The sequence below is a fragment of the Lissotriton vulgaris genome, unplaced genomic scaffold (genome assembly GCF_964263255.1).
Source record: "Lissotriton vulgaris unplaced genomic scaffold, aLisVul1.2 SCAFFOLD_616, whole genome shotgun sequence".
NCBI lineage: Eukaryota > Metazoa > Chordata > Amphibia > Caudata > Salamandridae > Lissotriton > Lissotriton vulgaris.
The window spans coordinates 875,001-894,845 of record NW_028251520.1 but is presented as its reverse complement, the minus strand read 5'-3'; the positions used below and the strand labels follow the sequence as shown (position 1 = coordinate 894,845).

General features: G+C 51.6%; 1 protein-coding gene across 1 annotated transcript in view; it reads left to right on the top strand.

Moving 5' to 3' along the window:
* The window catches only part of LOC147662862 (uncharacterized), a 207,785-nt gene that overhangs the window by 60,502 nt on the left and 127,438 nt on the right, over positions 1-19,845 (top strand). The window lies entirely within an intron of this gene.

Below are 19,845 nucleotides of genomic sequence, written 5' to 3'. Positions count from 1 at the left end.
GCGTGTATATAGAAATGGAAAGCGGCCAAAAGTGGCGGCCATTTTGGAGTGGGTCTAGTCCGTAGTACTCCTTCAGGCTGACCAGGCGTATTGCAGGGTGTTTTTAGCCAACGTTCGAGTGGGCATAGGTAATTAAACACTTCTGCGACGGGTGCTGTGCAGGAGTGATTGTGCGGACAGTGCAAGGAAGTGCTTACTAAACAGGCGCGGTGTTTTTACTGTAATGCACATGTGAAGGTCAATTCAGCGACAATCACTTAGTCGATAATATACAACTTAAAATAAGATGAGAGTTGCCAGAAAAAACAAAGGGCTGTAGTTTTAGAATAAAAGGTTTGGCATCCTGTTAACGTTCCACCATAGTTCATAAGTCGCCTTCCAGGCCTGGAAGAGCGATGGGCTGGTCATAGCAAGGTGGTCCAGTCTTCTGCTCGATTTAAGCCATTCCTTATTGTATCAAATTGAATCATTGTCTTTAGCTCCTCTCTGTTGAGAATTTGGCCAATGTCTCTGCCTCGGAACGGTAACTTGACAACCTTCAATATTGTCCATTTTATGTCGTTGTCATTGTGCCCAAATTCCACGAAATGGTCCACCAAAGGGGCATTGGTTGTTTTACACCGTACCCGGCTCCTGTGCTGGGAAATGCGTGTCTTGGCTTTTTGTGTGGTCTGGCCTACATAGAGTTTTGGGCAAGGACATTGAATTACATAGATTACATTTGAAGAATTACAATTTGAAAAGAATATAGCTTTCTCAACATCAAATCTCCCAGACTGCCAGTTATATATACACTACCCAAAATTCACAAAAGTCTAACAAACCCGCCTGGACGGCCCATTGTATCAGCTTGTGGGTCAGTCTTGGAACCCTTGGGAGCCTAATTAGACTTCTTTATCAAAGAGTTTGTTCCAACCACAGCATGCTATGTGAGAGATAGCATGTCAATGATCAACCTGGTGGAACATCTCGATTTTGACCCCCTTCATGAGACACTTTGCACGTTAGATGTGGAATCACTGTACACAAATATTCCACAAACGGCAGCATTACTAGTCATCCAGAAAATTCTAGACACCCGCCAACGTCCACATAGAGTACCCACTCTTTTTATTCTCCAATTACTGGAATTGTGTCTAACAAGAAACTTCTTTTTCTTTGACAACACATACTTCCAGCAGATCAAGTGGACATCCATGGGGGCTATTTTTGCCCCCAACCTGGCGATACGGTTTATGGACGAAATGGAAATTGGTTCCATATTGACACCATCCAATCCCTTCTTCTCAGGAATAAAAATGTGGAGGCGCTATATAGATGACATCTTCCTAATTTGGAACCAGACCAGTGAAACGTTAACCAATTTCCTACATTGGCTTAATAACAATTGCTGCGGGCTTACATTCACTTTAAGCCATGACAAGTCCTCATAGCATTTCTGGACCTCACCATCTATCACTCAGAGGGTGAACTCCTAACTAGATTGTTTAGGAAACCGACAGAGCGAAACACGCTTCTTTACTACAAAAGCAACCACCCCAGAGCACTAAGGGACTCCTTACCATACTCTCAGTTCCTTAGGATCAGACAAAACTGTTCCAGCGCGACGGAACGGAGCTGCGCTCTATCTATTAACATAGAAGCTACCTGTTTAAAAGCGCTTGTGAACTTTTTCAGTGCCCCAGCCTCACTCGACTTTTTACCTCCTCCATCTTGTTTGTTGTTGTCTCCCTGAGCCCTTCCTCCTCGCAACGCTCCCGCCTCCCTGCTGCCCCTCCCACCCACTGACCCTTACTGTAGACCCCGTAGAAAGGACATCTGTGACCGCCCTGACTTCGTCAGACACGGTCGCTTCCACGCTCCCTGGCTCCAGTGGTATCGTTACTCCCTCCATTAACCTCTGACCATCTGTGTGCTTGTAATTGAATTGCGCATTTGCATTAGCGCTTGTGATTGTGCATTTATTTTAGCGCTTGTGATTTCCTCTTCAGTCTGCTTACTCTGTGCCACTCATAACGCTACAGCGTTTCAGGTATTTAGCAGCATAGTATCGTTTTTGCCATATAATCAGCGCGACGGAACGGAGCTGCGCTCTATCTATTAACATAGAAGCTACCTGTTTAAAAGCACTTGTGAACTTTTGCAGTGCCCCAGCCTCACTCGACTTTTTACCTCCTCCATCTTGTTTGTTGTTGTCTCCCTGAGCCCTTCCTCCTCACAACGCTCCCGCCTCCCTGCTGCCCCTCCCACGCCCCTCCCCCCCTCAAGGTGCTTAAATGACAGATGTGCCCACGCGCAGCGTCCAAGCGCTACGGCCACGCCGAAGGTGCGCCAAAGGTAAGCCCGTCTACGCCCGTCCGCGCCTGGACCGCGCCCAGCGCCAGAGCCCCTGGTCCTCGTAAAGTCCACCCCTCCCGCATTACTTACGATGCCACCACTCTCCTAGCCCTCAACCCCGGCCGCTCCCTCAACTGCGTCCAAGCTGCTCCTGGACACACCCATGGACCCTTTTCCTGCTACTCCTGCAAGTTCGACGGCACCAAGAACAACTCCTCATCTACGAACTCACAACAGATATCCGATCCCAACCACCTACAATGCATCCTGCTCAACACCCGCTCGGTCCACAGACACGCCATTGACCTCTGGAATCTACTCGACACCATCTCTCCGGACGTCGCCTTCCTAACAGAAACATGGATGAATGCCTCTTCAGCCCCAGACATCACCATCGCCATCCTGGAAGGCTATAAGATCATTCGCAAGGACCGTACCGGCCACACAGGATGAGGCATTGCTTTCGTCCATAAGAAATCCATCCGCATCTCAACCAGCTCAGACGTCAATCTCGCCAACTCTGAACACCTTCACTTCCAGATCCACATCGACCCCAAGACCACACTCAGAGGCACCCTCCTTTACAGGCCACCTGGACCCCGCGCACAATTTAGTGAAGACATCACGGACTTCATCACTCCACACGCGCTCCCCTCCGAGGACTACATCCTTTTGGGAGACCTCAACTTTCACCTTGAAAAGAACAACGACCGCAACACCACCACCCTTTTGGACAACCTCGCAAACCTCAGACTTAAACAACTTGTCACTACCCCCACCCACATCGCAGGTCACACACTCGACCCTATCTTCACCTCCAGCAAGCATGTTTCCTTCAGCCACACCACAGCTCTCCTTTGGACTGACCACAGCTGCGTTCACTTCACCTACAACAAGCCCACATCCAACAACCACCCTCAACCCACCCTGCAAAGAAACTGGAACAAAATCACCATCGACCAGATCTCCTCATCGCTTCTTCAAAAGCCCCCCGCCCATTCCTCAAACCCAGACCAAGCAGCCACCAACCTCAATCAATCAATCAATCAGTGACACTTATAAAGCGCGCTACATACCCGTAGGGTCTCAAGGCGCTGGGGGGGGGCGGGGGGTGCCGCTACTGCTCGAACAGCCAGGTCTTCAGCTTCTTCCTGAAGGAGAGGTGGTCTTGGGTCAGGCGCAGGTCGGTCGGGAGGGAGTTCCAGGTCTTGGCGGCCAGGTAGGAGAAGGACCTTCCTCCTGTAGTCGCTCTTCGGATGCGGGGGACGGCGGCGAGGGCGTGGTTGGCTGATCGGAGGTGGCGTTTGGGAGCATAGAAGTTGACTCGGCTGTTGAGGTAGCTCGGGCCTTGGTCGTGTAGGGCTTTGTGTGCGTGGGTGAGGAGGCGGAATGTGATTCTCTTGTTGACGGGGAGCCAGTGAAGGTCTCTCAGATGTCCGGAGATGTGGCTGGATCGTGGGATGTCGAGGATGAGTCTGGCTGAGGCGTTTTGGATCCGCTGGAGTCTCTTCTGGAGCTTGGCGGTGGTGCCGGCGTAGAGGGCGTTGCCGTAGTCCAGTCGGCCGGTGACGAGGGCCTGGGTGACGGTCTTCCTGGTCTCTGTGGGGATCCACCAGAAGATCTTCCGTAGCATGCGTAGGATGTTGAAGCACGCCGAGGAGACGTTGTTGACTTGCCTGGTCATGGAGAGGGAGGAGTCCAGGATGAAGCCCAGGTTTCGTGCATGGTCTGTCGGTTTGGGTGCGGTGCCCAGGGCGGGAGGCCACCAGGAGTCGTCCCAGGCGGAGGGTGTGGAGCCCAGGATGAGGACCTCCGTCTTGTCCGAGTTCAGTTTCAGGCGGCTGGTCGTCATCCACTCGGCTACCTCTTTCATCCCTTCGTGCAGGTTGGCTCTGGCGGCGGCGGGGTCGTTGGTCAGGGAGAGGATCAGCTGGGTGTCATCGGCGTAGGAGATTATGTTGAGGTTGTGTTTGCGTACGATGGCCGCGAGGGGGCTCATGTAGACGTTGAAGAGGGTGGGGCTCAGAGATGATCCTTGGGGGACGCCGCAGATGACTTCGGAGGCCTCTGACTTGTACGGTGGTAGGCGGACTCTCTGTGTTCTTCCGTCGAGGAAGGAGATGATCCATTCCAGCGCCTTGTCCTGGATTCCGATGTTGCTGAGGCGCCGTACTAGGGTGCGGTGGCAGACCGTGTCGAATGCCGCGGAGAGGTCTAGGAGGATGAGGGCCGCTGTTTCTCCATTGTCCATCAGGGCTCGGATGTCATCGGTGGCGGCGATGAGGGCGGTCTCGGTGCTGTGTTTGGCTCGGAAGCCGGACTGTGAGGGGTCGAGGGATCCGTTCGTCTCGAGGAGGCCGGCCATCTGCTTGTTGACGGTCTTCTCGATGACTTTGGCTGGAAACGGGAGAAGCGAGATGGGGCGGTAATTCTTGAGGTCGGTGGGGTCCGCTATTGGTTTCGTGAGTAGAGCGCTGAGTTCGGCGTGTTTCCAGCTCTCAGGGAAGATGGTGGTGTCGAAGGATGTGTTGATGATGTCTCGCAGGTGGGGTGCGATGACAGCGTCGGCCTTGTTGAAGACGTGGTGAGGGCAGGGGTCGGTCGGTGATCCGGAGTGGATGGAGTTCATCGTGCGGATGGTGTCTTCGGTGCTGATCGGGGTCCAGGCGTGGAGGGTGGTGGTGGGGGGGGGGGGGTGGTTGGTCGGTCATGGTGTGCGTCGGTTGGTTGTTGAAGCTGCTGTGTATGTCCGTGATCTTGTTGTGGAAGTATGAGGCGAGGGAGTTGCAGAGGTCTTGTGATGGGGTGATGTCGTTGTTTCCTGCGCTGGGGTTGGAAAGCTCTTTCACGATGTTGAAGAGTTCCTTGCAGTTGTGTGCGTTGTTGTCCAACCGGTCCTTGAATGCTGTTTTCTTGGCGGCGCGGATCAGCTGGTGGTGTTTCCGGGTGGCAAGTTTGTAGGAGGTCCTGTTGTCCGGTGTCGGTTCCCTTTTCCAGACTTTCTCGAGGGCTCGGCAGTTCTTCTTGGAGCTCTTGAGTTCGTCGGTGAACCATGGGGCCTTCTTGCTGCCGGGTCTGCTAGGCGGGGTCCTCAGCGGGGCGAGTTCGTCCGCGCAGTTGCTGATCCACTTCGTGAGGTTGTCGGCGGCCTGGCTGGGGCTCGCTGAGCTGGCAGGAGGGTGCTGGCTCAGGGAGGTGGCGAGCTGGTCTGCTGTGATCTTGTTCCAGCTTCTGCGGGCGGCCTGTTGCTGGTGATGGTGGGTCGTCGTTCTCTTGAAGGTGAAGTGGACGCAGCTGTGGTCCGTCCATTGAAGCTCTGTGGCGTGGCTGAAGTCGATGTCTGTGCTGGATGAGAAGACGGCGTCGAGTGTGTGTCCGGCGAGGTGGGTGGGGGTGGACACCAGTTGCTTGAGTCCCAGGTTGGCGAGGTTGTTGAGCAGGGTGCTGGTGTTGTGGTCGTTGTTGTTCTCCAGATGGAAGTTGAGGTCTCCCAGGAGGATGTAGTCAGCTGAGGGGAGGGCATGCGGGCTGACGAAGTCGGCGATGTCCTCGCTGAATTGCGTGCGTGGTCCAGGGGGTCGGTAGATCAGGGTGCCTCTGAGGGTGGTGTTCGGGTTGGTGTGGATCTGGAAATGCAGGTGTTCGGCGCTGGCCAGGGTGTTGTCGGTGCTGGTCGTGAGACGGATGGAGTTCCTGTGGATGATGGCGATGGTTATCCAACAGCGCCGACATCCTAGCACCACTGAAAAAATGACAAATCAAACTAGGCAGCAAAAAGGCCTCCTGGTTCAACGATGACCTTAAGAAATCAAAGAAACTCTGTCGCTCCCTCGAGAAGGCCTGGAAAAAAGACCCAACCACCAGCACCAAGGACGCCTTCAAAAACGCCACCCGCATACACCACCAACTAATCCGAAATGCCAAGAAAGCAGCCTTCAAAGACCGTCTAGATAACGCCCATAACAGCAAGGAATTATTCAACATCGTCAAGGAATTTACCAACCCCTCAGCCAACTCCAACGACATCACCCCCTCTCAAGCCCTCTGCGACTCCCTAGCCTCATTCTTCCACAACAAAATTGCAGACATCCACAACAGCTTCGACAACCAACCCGGAGACCAACCCACCCAATCCCCTGCAGGACCCCCACCCCCCTGATCATCCTCAATGACTGGAAGCCAATCTCCACTGAGGACACCGTCCGTCTGATGAACTCTATCCACTCAGGATCCCCCACTGACCCTTGCCCTCACCACATCTTTAACAAAGCAGACTCCATTATTGCACCGCACCTCCGAGACGTCATCAACTGCTCCCTCAACTCCGCAACCTTCCCGGAAAGCTGGAAACATGCCGAACTCAGCGCCCTCCTGAAGAAACCCACAGCTGACCCCACGGAACTCAAAAACTATCGCCCTATCTCACTCCTTCCATTCCCGGCCAAAGTCATCGAGAAAGCTGTCAACAACCAGCTCGCCGCATTCCTCGAAACCAACAAATCCCTCGACCCCTCACAGTCCGGCTTCCGGGGCCAAGCACAGCACTGAAACCGCCCTCATCGCAGCAACAGACGACATTCGAACTCTACTGGACAATGGAGACACAGTCGCCCTCATCCTCCTCGACCTCTCCGCAGCCTTCGACACAGTCTGTCATAGCACCCTTTTACAGCGCCTCAAAAACATCGGAATCCAAGGAAAAGCACTGGAATGGATCACCTCGTTCCTCTCCGGAAGAACCCAGAGAGTCCGCCTTCCACCATTCAAGTCAGAGGCCACTGAAGTCATCTGCGGCGTACCTCAAGGGTCCTCACTCAGTCCCACCCTCTTCAACGTTTACATGAGCCCCCTCGCGACCATCGCGCGCCAACATAACCTCAACATCATCTCCTACGCCGACGACACTCAACTGATCCTATCACTCACCAGAGACCCTAACACGGCCAAAACCAACCTACACGAAGGAATGAAAGAAGTAGCCGAATGGATGAAGCACAGCCGTCTGAAACTGAACTCAGACAAAACAGAAGTCCTCATCTTAGGTACCTCCCCCTCCGCCTGGGACGACTCTTGGTGGCCAGAGGCCCTTGGAAAAGCACCCATCCCGACGGACCACGCACGGAACCTGGGCGTCATCCTGGATTCCTCACTCTCGATGAACAGACAAGTCAACGCCGTTTCTTCATCCTGCTTCAACATTCTTCACATGCTCAAAAAAACATTTCGCTGGATCCCTACCGAAACTAGAAAAACAGTCACCCACGCTCTGGTCACGAGCCGTCTGGACTACGGAAACACCCTCTACGCCGGCACCACTGCAAAACTCCAGAAAAAACTACAACGCATCCAGAACGCCTCAGCCAGGCTCATATTAGACATCCCGCGTAAAGAACACATCTCTGATCACCTGAAAAACCTCCACCGGCTCCCCGTCAATAAGAGGATCACTTTCCGGCTCCTAACCCACGCACACAAAGCACTCTACGAAATCGGACCCGAATGCCTCAACACACGACTATCCTTCTACACCCCCTCCCGCCAGCTACGATCCTCCAACCAAGCCCTTGCCACTGTACCTCACATCAACAAAACCACCATGGGAGGTAGATCCTTCTCCTATCTAGCAGCTAAAACTTGGAACTCACTTCCCACTCACCTTCGCCTCACTCAGAACCACCTAGCATTCAGAAAGCAACTCAAAACGTGGATATTCGACAAGTAACTCCCTACCCTTCTTCAAGCGCCTTGAGACCCTCTGGGTATGTAGCGCGCTATACAAATCTTTTGACTTGACTTGACTTGACTTCCTGCAAAACTGATTATTTTAGAGAGGCTGCAGTACTCTCGAATAAATTAAAAGACCGAGGCTACCCAAAGAGAATAGTCAAGCAGGCCTTGAAACGAGCATGGTATTGCCCACGAGAGGTTTTACTGACGCCAAAAGACTAAAACCAGGAAGAAAGAATCGCATGCGTAACAACCTTCTCGCCCGTTCCAAACAAAATCAGAAGGTCAATCATAAAACACTGGCCAACAGTGAATGCAGGCTCAATAAATATTGAAAGACCCCTTTTTGCATTCCGCAAGAGTAAGAATCTAAAGGACCACCTTGTAAGAGCAGCACTACCCATAACACCGCAGGCAGGTACCCTTGGCACAGCATGGGGCCTACCACCACTCGTAGGCCATGTAAAATGTGGATGTTGCAATGTCTGTGAATACACGGTGGAGGGCAAAAAATTCACTCACAATGACACCACGTTTGAAAGGCGCTCCTTTTCAAATTGTAATTCTTCAAATGTAATCTATGTAATTCAATGTCCTTGCCCAAAACTCTATGTAGGCCAGACCACACAAAAAGCCAAGACACGCATTTCCCAGCACAGGAGCCTGGTACGGTGTAAAACAACCAATGCCCCTTTGGTGGACCATTTCGTGGAATTTGGGCACAATGACAACGACATAAAATGGACAATATTGAAGGTTGTCAAGTTACCGTCCCGAGGCGGAGACATTGGCCAAATTCTCAACAGAGAGGAGCTAAAGACAATGATTCAATTTGATACGATAAGGAATGGCCTAAATCGAGCAGAAGACTGGACCACCTTGCTATAACCAGCCCATCGCTCTTCCAGGCCTGGAAGGCGACTTATGAACTATGGTGGAACATTAACAGGATGCCAAACCTTTTATTCTAAAACTACAGCCCTTTGTTGTTTCTGGCAACTCTTATCTTATTTTAAGTTGTATATTATCGACTAAGTGATTGTCACTGAATTCACCTTCACATGTGCATAACAGTAAACACACCGCGCCTGTTTAGTAAGCACTTCCTTGCACTGTCCGCACAATCACTCCTGCACAGCACCCGTCACAGAAGTGTTTAATTACCTATGCCCACTCGAACGTTGGCTAAAAACACCCTGCAATACGCCTAGTCAGCCTGAAGGAGAACTACGGACTAGACCCACTCCAAAATGGCCGCCACTGTTTTGCCGCTTTCCATTTCTATATACCCGCTGCCACAGACGAACGAACCTCACACTGCATCCACAGCAGTGGACGGAATGGACATCATACCTCCGACCCCCAGAATACCGCTTGCAGCGTAGTCATTGTACTACCAAGGTAAGAGTAACAACCCTCCAGGCCCAGCGCGCGTATTGTGATGTACTTAAACGAACTTATTCACAATTGGTCCCACACTACTGACCCCTTCCCCCTTCCTCTTCTATCAGACTCAGCGCTGTCTCCCAATCGGACCCGGCAGTACATAATACACTGCCTGGACGAAGAACACTGTTTCTCAGGTAATTCCCGCGAACCGCACAAATTGTAATCCGTGGCCAAAATCTGCCTGTAGAGGTACAGGTCTTATTATTTACATCTCTTGTTTTTAGAATAATTTCGGTGACATATAAGGACCCTCTAAATCAAAACCACTCCACACGGGCCTATAGAACCGGAAATTTCAGGTATAAAACAAATCGTTGCATGCCTTGAAAATAAATAAGCGAGGTCTGACTATTAGTACCTAACAATACCTTTCACCCTCTAGGGAGAATAATACTATTCTAACTGCGCTGTCAGCCACCCGTGGAGGCGAACATGCCACACGCTTCCTATCTATTGGGCTCTAAACCGGGTAAGATATTTCCCTTGGCCTTAGTACCACAAGGCGCAATCACTTCGACCCCAGGACACTGTATGAATGCACATGGGTGTTTTGTTCACTCGAAGGTTGCCTGAAGCCGCATAAAAAGGTTCCCCAGAGACCGTGTTATCCAAATTACTTAGATCTGACACTGCAACATCGCCTGTGGTTTCTCGACGTCAGTAGAAGCATGACTGAGCATGCCACCAGGTTCTCGATTCTAGTACAAGCATGATTAAGTATGCCGACACGAGTCACTTATGCACCCAGTTATGCAAGCTTGGTAACCGCACCCAGTTCAAGACACCTATTAGAACACGTTAAGTCGTTTCCGAATAAATGTATAAATGTGCAAAGTAATTGGACTGTCTGATTCGTTGAAATATCACTCCCTAATTCAGCCATTGGCTACCACTTCTCCTCTTCCTTCCTTTTTCCTCCTTAACAGGCGGTTATATCGCAAATACAGGCAGGCAAATGTTGTCAATTTTAGTCCTGATGATGATCCCGTGTAATTAGAGCAAAAGGGATCGAAACGTCGACTTCATGTAGTGTTGTCACAACATAACCATTGTGTTTTACCTCTGTTGTGTCTAGCACTTTCTGGCAAATACTTCAATTTAACATTTATTTAAAAGTGGCCAGCATTGCTCTTTTTTGCCTGTGAAATCTCTTTATTTGTTGTTTGTCTTTCTTGAGTAAGGTACAGGATTGTGCCTAGAAATCAATTACTCAACTGTTTTATTGTGTTCAAATAAATACCCTGTCCGGCTGGACAGAGGACAAATATAGTTTCCTATTATGGCCTATATTTCATTTACACTTTATTTCGATAAGCTAAGGACCCTTTTCTTGTGAAGCATAATTCCCCACGGTCCTCAGTCAACTGTTTGGGTTCCCTTGTTATATCTAGAAAGTTTAATTTATACACAGCAGATCTGGGGAAGAAGCTTTTGAACGCTAGTTTGGTGACCCCAAAAATCGGGAGAAATAAACTGCAAATTTTACAATATGCAGACGATTTAGTGGTAATGGACCACACAAAAATCGGGCTGCAAAGAGGCCTGGAATCCCTAAATAAGTACAACAAAATCAATGAACTCAGAATAAATGCTCAAAAAACGAAAGTTATCATCTTTGGCCACTTCCCCAAAAAAGCCTTACTGAAATGGCATGTGGGTAAGGAAATTATCAATATCACACGTTCATACAAATACCTCGGATGTTGGCTAAGTGAAACTGGCAAAGCAACATCACACACGCGCAAAATGAAGGCCAGAGCACAGGCAACAATTTTCTCAATATGCAAGCTAAACGAGCTTATGCAGAGTCTGACGTCAGCACCTATCAGAAAGGTATTACTAGCCAAGATCAGGGCAACCGCAGGGTGCGCTCAACAGGCATTCCCAGGAGAAATGGAAGCAATGTTGGACAAAGTGCAGTGCCAGGCCTATAAACGCATCTTTAAACTTCCCAAACACACTCGTAACAGCTTAATTCGTTTGGAGTTCGGCCTAAAGCAACAAAGTAAGGAATGCTTGGGAATACATGCAAAATACTTCTATCAAATTATAACAGCCCCAGCCGGTAGTTTAAAAAGTATGCTCAAGCCAATTTACGGAGAGACCATCAACCCGTGGCAAAGTTACAAGGATAAAGCAGTGGAAACCTTGGGGCTGGCAATTGAAAATTGGAAGAACGCACCAATAGACTATCTGGCGATTAAAAATGCAATAAATAAACAATGTTTTCATCTGTCACATATAAATGACCTAGCAGAATTCGTAACAGGAAGAGGGCCACCCGGATTGGCAACATCATATATTGGGCATAAAACCCAGCCCTATCTCAGTCAAGCACTTGGAATGGAAGCACTTAAAACATCATATGGGCCAGATTAGTGCCCCTTCAAATAAAAGAGCTAAACCCCGGGTGAAGGTCCCTTGAACAGAAAATAAGATGCAGACTCTGTAACTATTAACACGAATCTCTGCTACACATGATTTGCTGCTGTCCTGCAATGCTTTCGCCCCGACAGATCCTTTTAAAACAAATTTAGTTACAACATGGGGTTCGAACAGTAAAAGTAGCAGTTTCGGTACTTTTCTCCTGCACTGTTCCATCGGACCTGGCCAGGTTTGGGAAATACATGGCTGAAATGCCAGAAACCGGTCCCCGGAAGCTTGTCTCCTTTCTGGTGAAGAATTGGCTTGGTAGTTTGGTCTGCCCTGTTCCCATGATGCACTGGGCCAGGGACAGACTAATTTGCATATAGCCAGGTTCTGAGCTGGGATGGGGCAGTGAGCTAAATAACGGTGATGGATCAAGCCCTGATCTTTGGACTGGGTAAGAGTGGTCTGCTTAATTCAGACACTCTGTTCATCACCACCCCCTTTTCTGAATCGTTTTTGGCCACTATAGGTGTGCTGGGTATACTCAGACATGAGTCCCTTGCTCACTGCTCCATCAGGATTCAAGCAAGCCGGGCCAACGACGGCTGAAATGCCAGAAACCGGTCCCCGGAAGCTTGTCTCCTTTCTGGTGAAAAATTGGCTTGGTAGTTTGGTCTGCCCTGTTCCCATGATGCACTGGGCCAGGGACAGACTAATTTGCATATAGCCAGGTTCTGAGCTGGGATGGGGCAGTGAGCTAAATAACGGTGATGGATCAAGCCCTGATCTTTGGACTGGGTAAGAGTGGTCTGCTTAATTCAGACACTCTGTTCATCACCACCCCCTTTTCTGAATAGTTTTTGGCCACTATAGGTGTGGCAGGGTATACTCAGACATGAGTCCCTTGCTCACTGCTCCATCAGGATTCAAGCAAGCCGGGCCGACGACGGCTGAAATGCCAGAAACCGGTCCCCGGAAGCTTGTCTCCTTTCTGGTGAAGAATTGGCTCGGTAGTTTGGTCTGCCCTGTTCCCATGATGCACTGGGCCAGGGACAGACTAATTTGCATATAGCCAGGTTCTGAGCTGGGATGGGGCAGTGAGCTAAATAACGGTGATGGATCAAGCCCTGATCTTTGGACTGGGTAAGAGTGGTCTGCTTAATTCAGACACTCTGTTCATCACCACCCCCTTTTCTGAATCGTTTTTGGCCACTATAGGTGTGGCAGGGTATACTCAGACATGAGTCCCTTGCTCACTGCTCCATCAGGATTCAAGCAAGCCGGGCCGACGACGGCTGAAATGCCAGAAACCGGTCCTCGGAAGCTTGTCTCCTTTCTGGTGAAGAATTGGCTCGGTAGTTTGGTCTGCCCTGTTCCCATGATGCACTGGGCCAGGGACAGACTAATTTGCATATAGCCAGGTTCTGAGCTGGGATGGGGCAGTGAGCTAAATAACGGTGATGGATCAAGCCCTGATCTTTGAACTGGGTAAGAGTGGTCTGCTTAATTCAGACACTCTGTTCATCACCACCCCCTTTTCTGAATCGTTTTTGGCCACTATAGGTGTGGCAGGGTATACTCAGACATGAGTCTCTTGCTCACTGCTCCATCAGGATTCAAGCAAGCCGGGCCGACGACGGCTGAAATGCCAGAAACCGGTCCCCGGAAGCTTGTCTCCTTTCTGGTGAAGAATTGGCTTGGTAGTTTGGTCTGCCCTGTTCCCATGATGCACTGGGCCAGGGACAGACTAATTTGCATATAGCCAGGTTCTGAGCTGGGATGGGGCAGTGAGCTAAATAACGGTGATGGATCAAGCCCTGATCTTTGGACTGGGTAAGAGTGGTCTGCTTAATTCAGACACTCTGTTCATCACCACCCCCTTTTCTGAATTGAACTTCGAAATAGGCTTATGGAAGACGAGGGGTTAGGCAAGATAAAAGCCAACTCAGTTTAATAAGCCAACTTGCCCTATTAATCAGACGATGAAGATATCATTTTAGTAATTATCAAATGTACAGATATACATATTTAAACATTTATTGTCTTTTACATACTGTTTTGAGAGTGTTGTATACAAATGTCTTCTTTTAGAATTTTTTTTTCTTTTTTTGTTCTATTTATGTCTTTTTTTGCTAGTTCTCGTCTTTTTAATCCTTCTTTTAACTGGCATACAAGATGTATTGCAAATGATTTTAATATAAAAATAAAATGTTCATTCATTCATTCATTAATGGTCCAAAATGCAGGTCATGGATTACTTTATTGTACTCAAATTGTTACAACAAAGTCATGGTCAAGGGCACATTAACAGACTCTTTTCTCATTTTGTCAGGAGTAAGTCAAGGATTCCCCTTTGCCCCCACTCCTGTCCCACGAAGAATTGGGTGTTCTGTCACTACTTCTGCCTATATGGATAAGATGTCTGTTTTTTGTTCTGATATCATTTCAATTCAACAGGTTTTGTGGTATTGCAGTAGGTTTTATTTTGCATTCTCATCACAAATTAGAAAGAAGACATGATAGATTAGGGCCTTAGGTGCGAGATCGCATCAAAGTTCTTGGTCTTTGTTTTTAGGTCTCGCCTAAGCAATCCCATTAGGGATGCTGGCGAGATTATAGTAAGGCTTTCAAAAGTGTACCCAAACTGCGGATCGGGTACAGTGCATGTTAGCCCGGCGCGTGCACATCGCACACCATCGGCTTCAGACTCCTCAGGACACCCCCGCGCTGCACGGCCCTCCAGCTGTGTCTGTGCCCCCTCGCTGCTGCTCGTTTTTGCCGTTTTTGCCCTCCTGTGCCCTGAATATTGCGTTGTGACTGTTGCATCTACCTCTGTTGTATTTTATATCTTGTTATTCTGTTCCTCTGTTCTTGGTTCATGGCCCCCCCCTGGTGTGATCCCCGCTCCCCGCTTCCCGCCGCCGTGACATCGCGGCCCCGCCCCCTTTTCTTCTGTGTCCTCCCCGCTCCCGCCTCCCAGCTGCCCCTCCCTCCCACTTGGCCTTAAATGGAGACCACGCGGCGCAGGTGAGTGTGACTTGTCCTGAGGAAACCCCCGCGGCGCACGGCCCTCCAGCTGTGTCTGTGCCCCCTCGCTGCTGCTCGTTTTTGCCATTTTTGCCCTCCTGTGCCCTGAATATTGCTTTGTGACTGTTGCATCTACCTCTGTTGTATTTTGTATCTTGTTATTCTGTTCCTCTGTTCTTGGTTCGTGGCCCCCCCCTGGTGTGACCCCCGCTCCCCGCTTCCCGCCGCCGTGACATCGCGGCCCCGCCCCCTTTTCTTCTGTGTCCTCCCCGCTCCCGCCTCCCAGCTGCCCCTCCCTCCCACTTCGCCTTAAATGGAGACCGCGCAGACGCTTGTGCGCCAAAGGCAAGCTCATCTACGCCCGTCTGCGCCTGGACCGCGCCCAGCGCCAGAACCCCTGGCCCCCGACGACGCTAGCCCACACGACGGACCTACGACGCCGCCACCCTCATCGCACTCAACACCGGACGGAACACCACCCGCTACCGAGCCACCCCGAAACGCACCCACGGACCCTTCACTTGCCAAGCCTGCAAGTTCACCTGCCACCGGACCGGCACCGCACCCAACAAGCCGAGCACCAGCAGCAACCACCTCAAGTGCATCCTCCTCAATACCCGCTCCATCCACAGACACGCCGTGGAACTCTGGAACCTGCTTGACACAACGTCACCAGACGTCGCCTTCCTCACAGAAACCTGGATGAACGCCTCCTCAGCGCCCGACATCGCCATAGCCATCCCGGACGGATACAAGATCATCCGGAGAGACCGCATCAACCAGACCGGAGGAGGCATTGCCATCGTCCACCGGAACACCATCCGCATCTCGACCAACTGCAACGACACCCTCACCGCCGCCGAACACCTCCACTTCCAGATACACACCGACCCCAAGACAACCCTCAGAGGCACCCTCATCTACAGACCCCCGGGACCACACACACAATTCAGCGAAGACATCGCAGACTTAATCAGCCCGCCCGCCCTCTCCTCCACGGACTACATCCTCCTAGGGGACCTCAACTTCCACCTGGAGAACAACAACGACAGGAACACCGCCGCCCTGCTGGACAACCTCGCCAACCTCGGACTCCAGCAACTCGTGAACACCCCCACCCACTACGCCGGCCACATGCTTGACCCCGTCTTCTCCGCCAGCAAGCACATCTCCTTCAGCCACTCCACCGGACTTCACTGGACCGATCACAGCTGCATCCACTTCAGCTTCAGGAGAAACACGACCCTCCACCACCCACAACAGGCGCCTCGCCGGAGCTGGAGCAAGATCACCGCCGAGCAGCTCACCACCTCCCTCTGCCAGAACCCGCCCTCCAGCACAATGGACCCCAACGAAGCAGCCAGCAACCTCACACAGTGGCTGACCGCCTGCGCCGACGACCTCGCACCACTAAAGAACCCTCCCAACAGACCCGGCAGCAAGAAAACCCCCTGGTTCACCGACGAACTCAAGGACTCCAAGAAGATTTGCCGCACCCTCGAGAAAGCCTGGCGCCACGACCAGACCACAGACAACATGACCGCCCTCAAGCACGCCACCCGCAAGCACCACCAGCTGATCCGCACCACCAAGAAGACAGCATTCAAAGAACGACTGGACAACAACGCCCACGACAGCAAGGAACTCTTCAGCATCGTCAAAGAGCTCTCCAACCCCAGCGCCGGAAACAACGACATCACTCCTTCACAAGACCTCTGCGACTCACTCGCCTCGTTCTTCCACCGCAAGATCGCTGACATACACAACAGCTTCGGCGCACCAACCACGCATCCAACCATCGAACCAACGCCCCCCACCACCACCCTCTGCAACTGGACCCCGGTCAGCACCGAAGACACCACCCGCACGATGAACACCTTCCACTCCGGATCACCTACCGACCCTTGCCCCCACCACGTCTTCAACAAGGCCGACTCCATCATCGCACCCCATCTACGGGACATCATCAACACCTCCTTCCACACCGCCACCTTCCCGGAGAGCTGGAAGCACGCCGAGCTCAGCGCCCTCCTGAAGAAACATACAGCGGACCCCACCGACCTCAAGAACTTCCGCCCCATTTCGCTCCTCCCTTTTCCTGCCAAAGTCATAGAGAAGACCGTCAACAGACAGCTCGCCGCCTTCCTCGAGACAAATGGATCCCTCGACCCCTCACAGTCCGGTTTCTGAGCCAACCACAGCACCGAGACCGCCCTGATCGCAGCCACCGATGACATCAGATCCCTGCTCGACAATGCGGAAACAGCAGCCCTCATCCTCCTGGACCTCTCTGCAGCGTTTGATACTGTCTGCCACCACACCCTAGTACAGCGCCTCAGCAACATCGGAATCCAAGAGAAGGCACTGGAGTGGATCATCTCGTTCCTCGCCAGAAGAACCCAGAGAGTCCGCCTCCCCCGTTCAGATCCAAGGCCACCGAAGTCATCTGCGGCGTACCACAAGGATCATCACTCAGCCCAACCCTCTTCAACGTCTACATGAGCCCTCTCGCAGCCATCGCACGCCAACACAACCTCAACATCATCTCCTAGGCCGAAGACACGCAGCTGATCCTCTCCCTCACCAACGACCCCGCCACCGCCAGAACCAGCCTACACGAAGGGATGAAAGACGTCACCGAATCGATGAAGAACAGCCGCCTGAAACTGAACTCAGACAAGACGGAAGTCCTCATCCTGGGATCATCGCCCTCCGCCTGGGACGATTCCTGGTGGCCCCCTGCCCTGGGCACCACCCCCAAGCCAACGGACCACGCACGCAACCTGGGCTTCATCCTGGACTCCTCCCTCTCGATGACCAGACAAGTCAACGCCGTCTCCTCGTCGTGCTTCAGCACCCTGCGCATGCTCCGTAAGATCTTCCGCTGGATCCCCACCGAGACCAGGAAGACGGTCACCCAGGCACTCGTCACCAGCCGACTGGACTACGGGAACACCCTCTATGCCGGAACCACAGCCAAACTACAGAAAAGACTCCAACGCATCCAGAACGCCTCCGCACGACTCATCCTGGACATCCCCCGACACAGCCACATCTCCGGCCACCTGAGAGACCTGCACTGGCTCCCCGTCAGCAAGAGAATCACGTTCAGGCTCCTCACCCACTCACACAAGGCTCTCCACGACCTGGGCCCCAAGTACCTCAACGACCGCCTGACCTTCTACGCGCCCACCCGCCAGCTACGATCGACCAAGCTCGCCCTCGCCGCCGTACCACGCATCCATAGAGCCACCGCCGGAGGAAGATCCTTCTCCTACCTGGCAGCCAAGACCTGGAACTCCCTCCCCATCCACCTTCGACTGACCCAGGACCATCTTTTCTTCAGGAAGCAACTCAAGACCTGGCTGTTTGTGCAGTAACGTATCCCCCCCCAGCGCCTTGAGACCCTTCCGGGTGAGTAGCGCGCTATACAAATGTCATGATTGATTGATTGAAGGAAGCCGCTCACCCGCACCCGCCACGCAATGTCGTTCCCCCACCCCACCACACAATGCCGAGAGCTTGTTGTTATTAATTTGTGTGTGCCTTCACCATCGGCATCAGACTTCAAAGGAAGCCGCTCCCCCGCCCCCACCACGCAATGCCGCAAGCTTGTAGCTATTATTTCTTGTGTGCCTTTTTTTTTTTTTTTTATAAGAGCGAGGACGCCTGCCATTCATTCGTTTTGGCTCCCCTTTTCTGTCGTGGCTTCAGCCCGCGCCCCCACCACGCAATGCCGAGAGCTTGTTGTTATTACTTTGTGTGCCTTTTTAGGGCTCGGGCCTCCCCAACACGGAGTGTAGGAGGAGCTTGCGAGCTCTTTAGCATTTAGAAAAAAAAGTTTCAGAAAGGACTCCGGCTGGGACATTCCTTAGATTTTTCTGGCATCTGCCTAGTGATTCGTCTTCGCTGTGCTGTGTATTCAGTAGCGTTGACGTGATAGGCTGTATGCAATGTACGCGTGCCCGAGTTGGCATTTTCTGTTCGCGAACGAGCACGGGAGAGTGAATTATCTTAATTAGGAGCTGTCAGCAGGCGAGGCTCACAGAAGATAACTCATACATGCTCGTCCACACTGTAGTTGATTTAACTGGACTTGAACTGCGGAGGAATGCAGGTAACCACGTTGCTGTCTATATGCGCCGTTTATGGGCCGTGCTGGGCGATGCTGTCTTGTTTATTATTTCATGCGATCGTTTGCGTAGACGGGGTTGTTGGCCTTGATCTCTGGTGCGCGCAGTGCAATGCATTTTCTGATTTTCGCGTCGCCTTCGCCTCGCAGAGCCCTGTGTGATTTTATGGCTCAAAGGCGTTCATGCCGGGGCTCGTGTTACAGGGCTCGGAGACCGAGGAAACACACTCCCTTTCCAAGACAATGATGAATAGGGCTCGAGGCTGCCTATCTCTGGCATCGGCAGGTGATGCAAAAGAACCTCTCCCCTGCAGTTTTAATGCCCCCCCTGCAGTTTTAATGCCCCCCTCTCTGCTGCGGGTACGGGGTGTGGGAACCCGGTGACACAGCCTCGGAAAATAATGCTGATCGCGCAAATCAAATCAAACAAGCCCCCCCCCCCCCACAAAAGTATAATAAGAAGTCAGCCCGTTTAACAGTGCGAAAGCGGGGCCAGCGAGGCAGCAACAGGATTTCATTTCCAATGGGGTGGTTGTGATATCGCTGTATTTTTAAGGAGTTCTTTTCTGCCGTGATTCTGTTTTACTTAGTGCCGGATCTGAGTTGCAAAGCGCAGACCTAGCAGGATGGCGATTGACAGTAATGACACATTCTCCACCTTTCGAGATTAATTTTCATATGCTTTTGCAGCTGTAATCTAAGGCGCTTGTTCTCATTTCGTCAGCATACATGTCCGTGTTTATCTTAAATGCACACTGTGACTTTAGACGGGGGAGTTCGTTGGGGTGTTTCTACCCTTTACA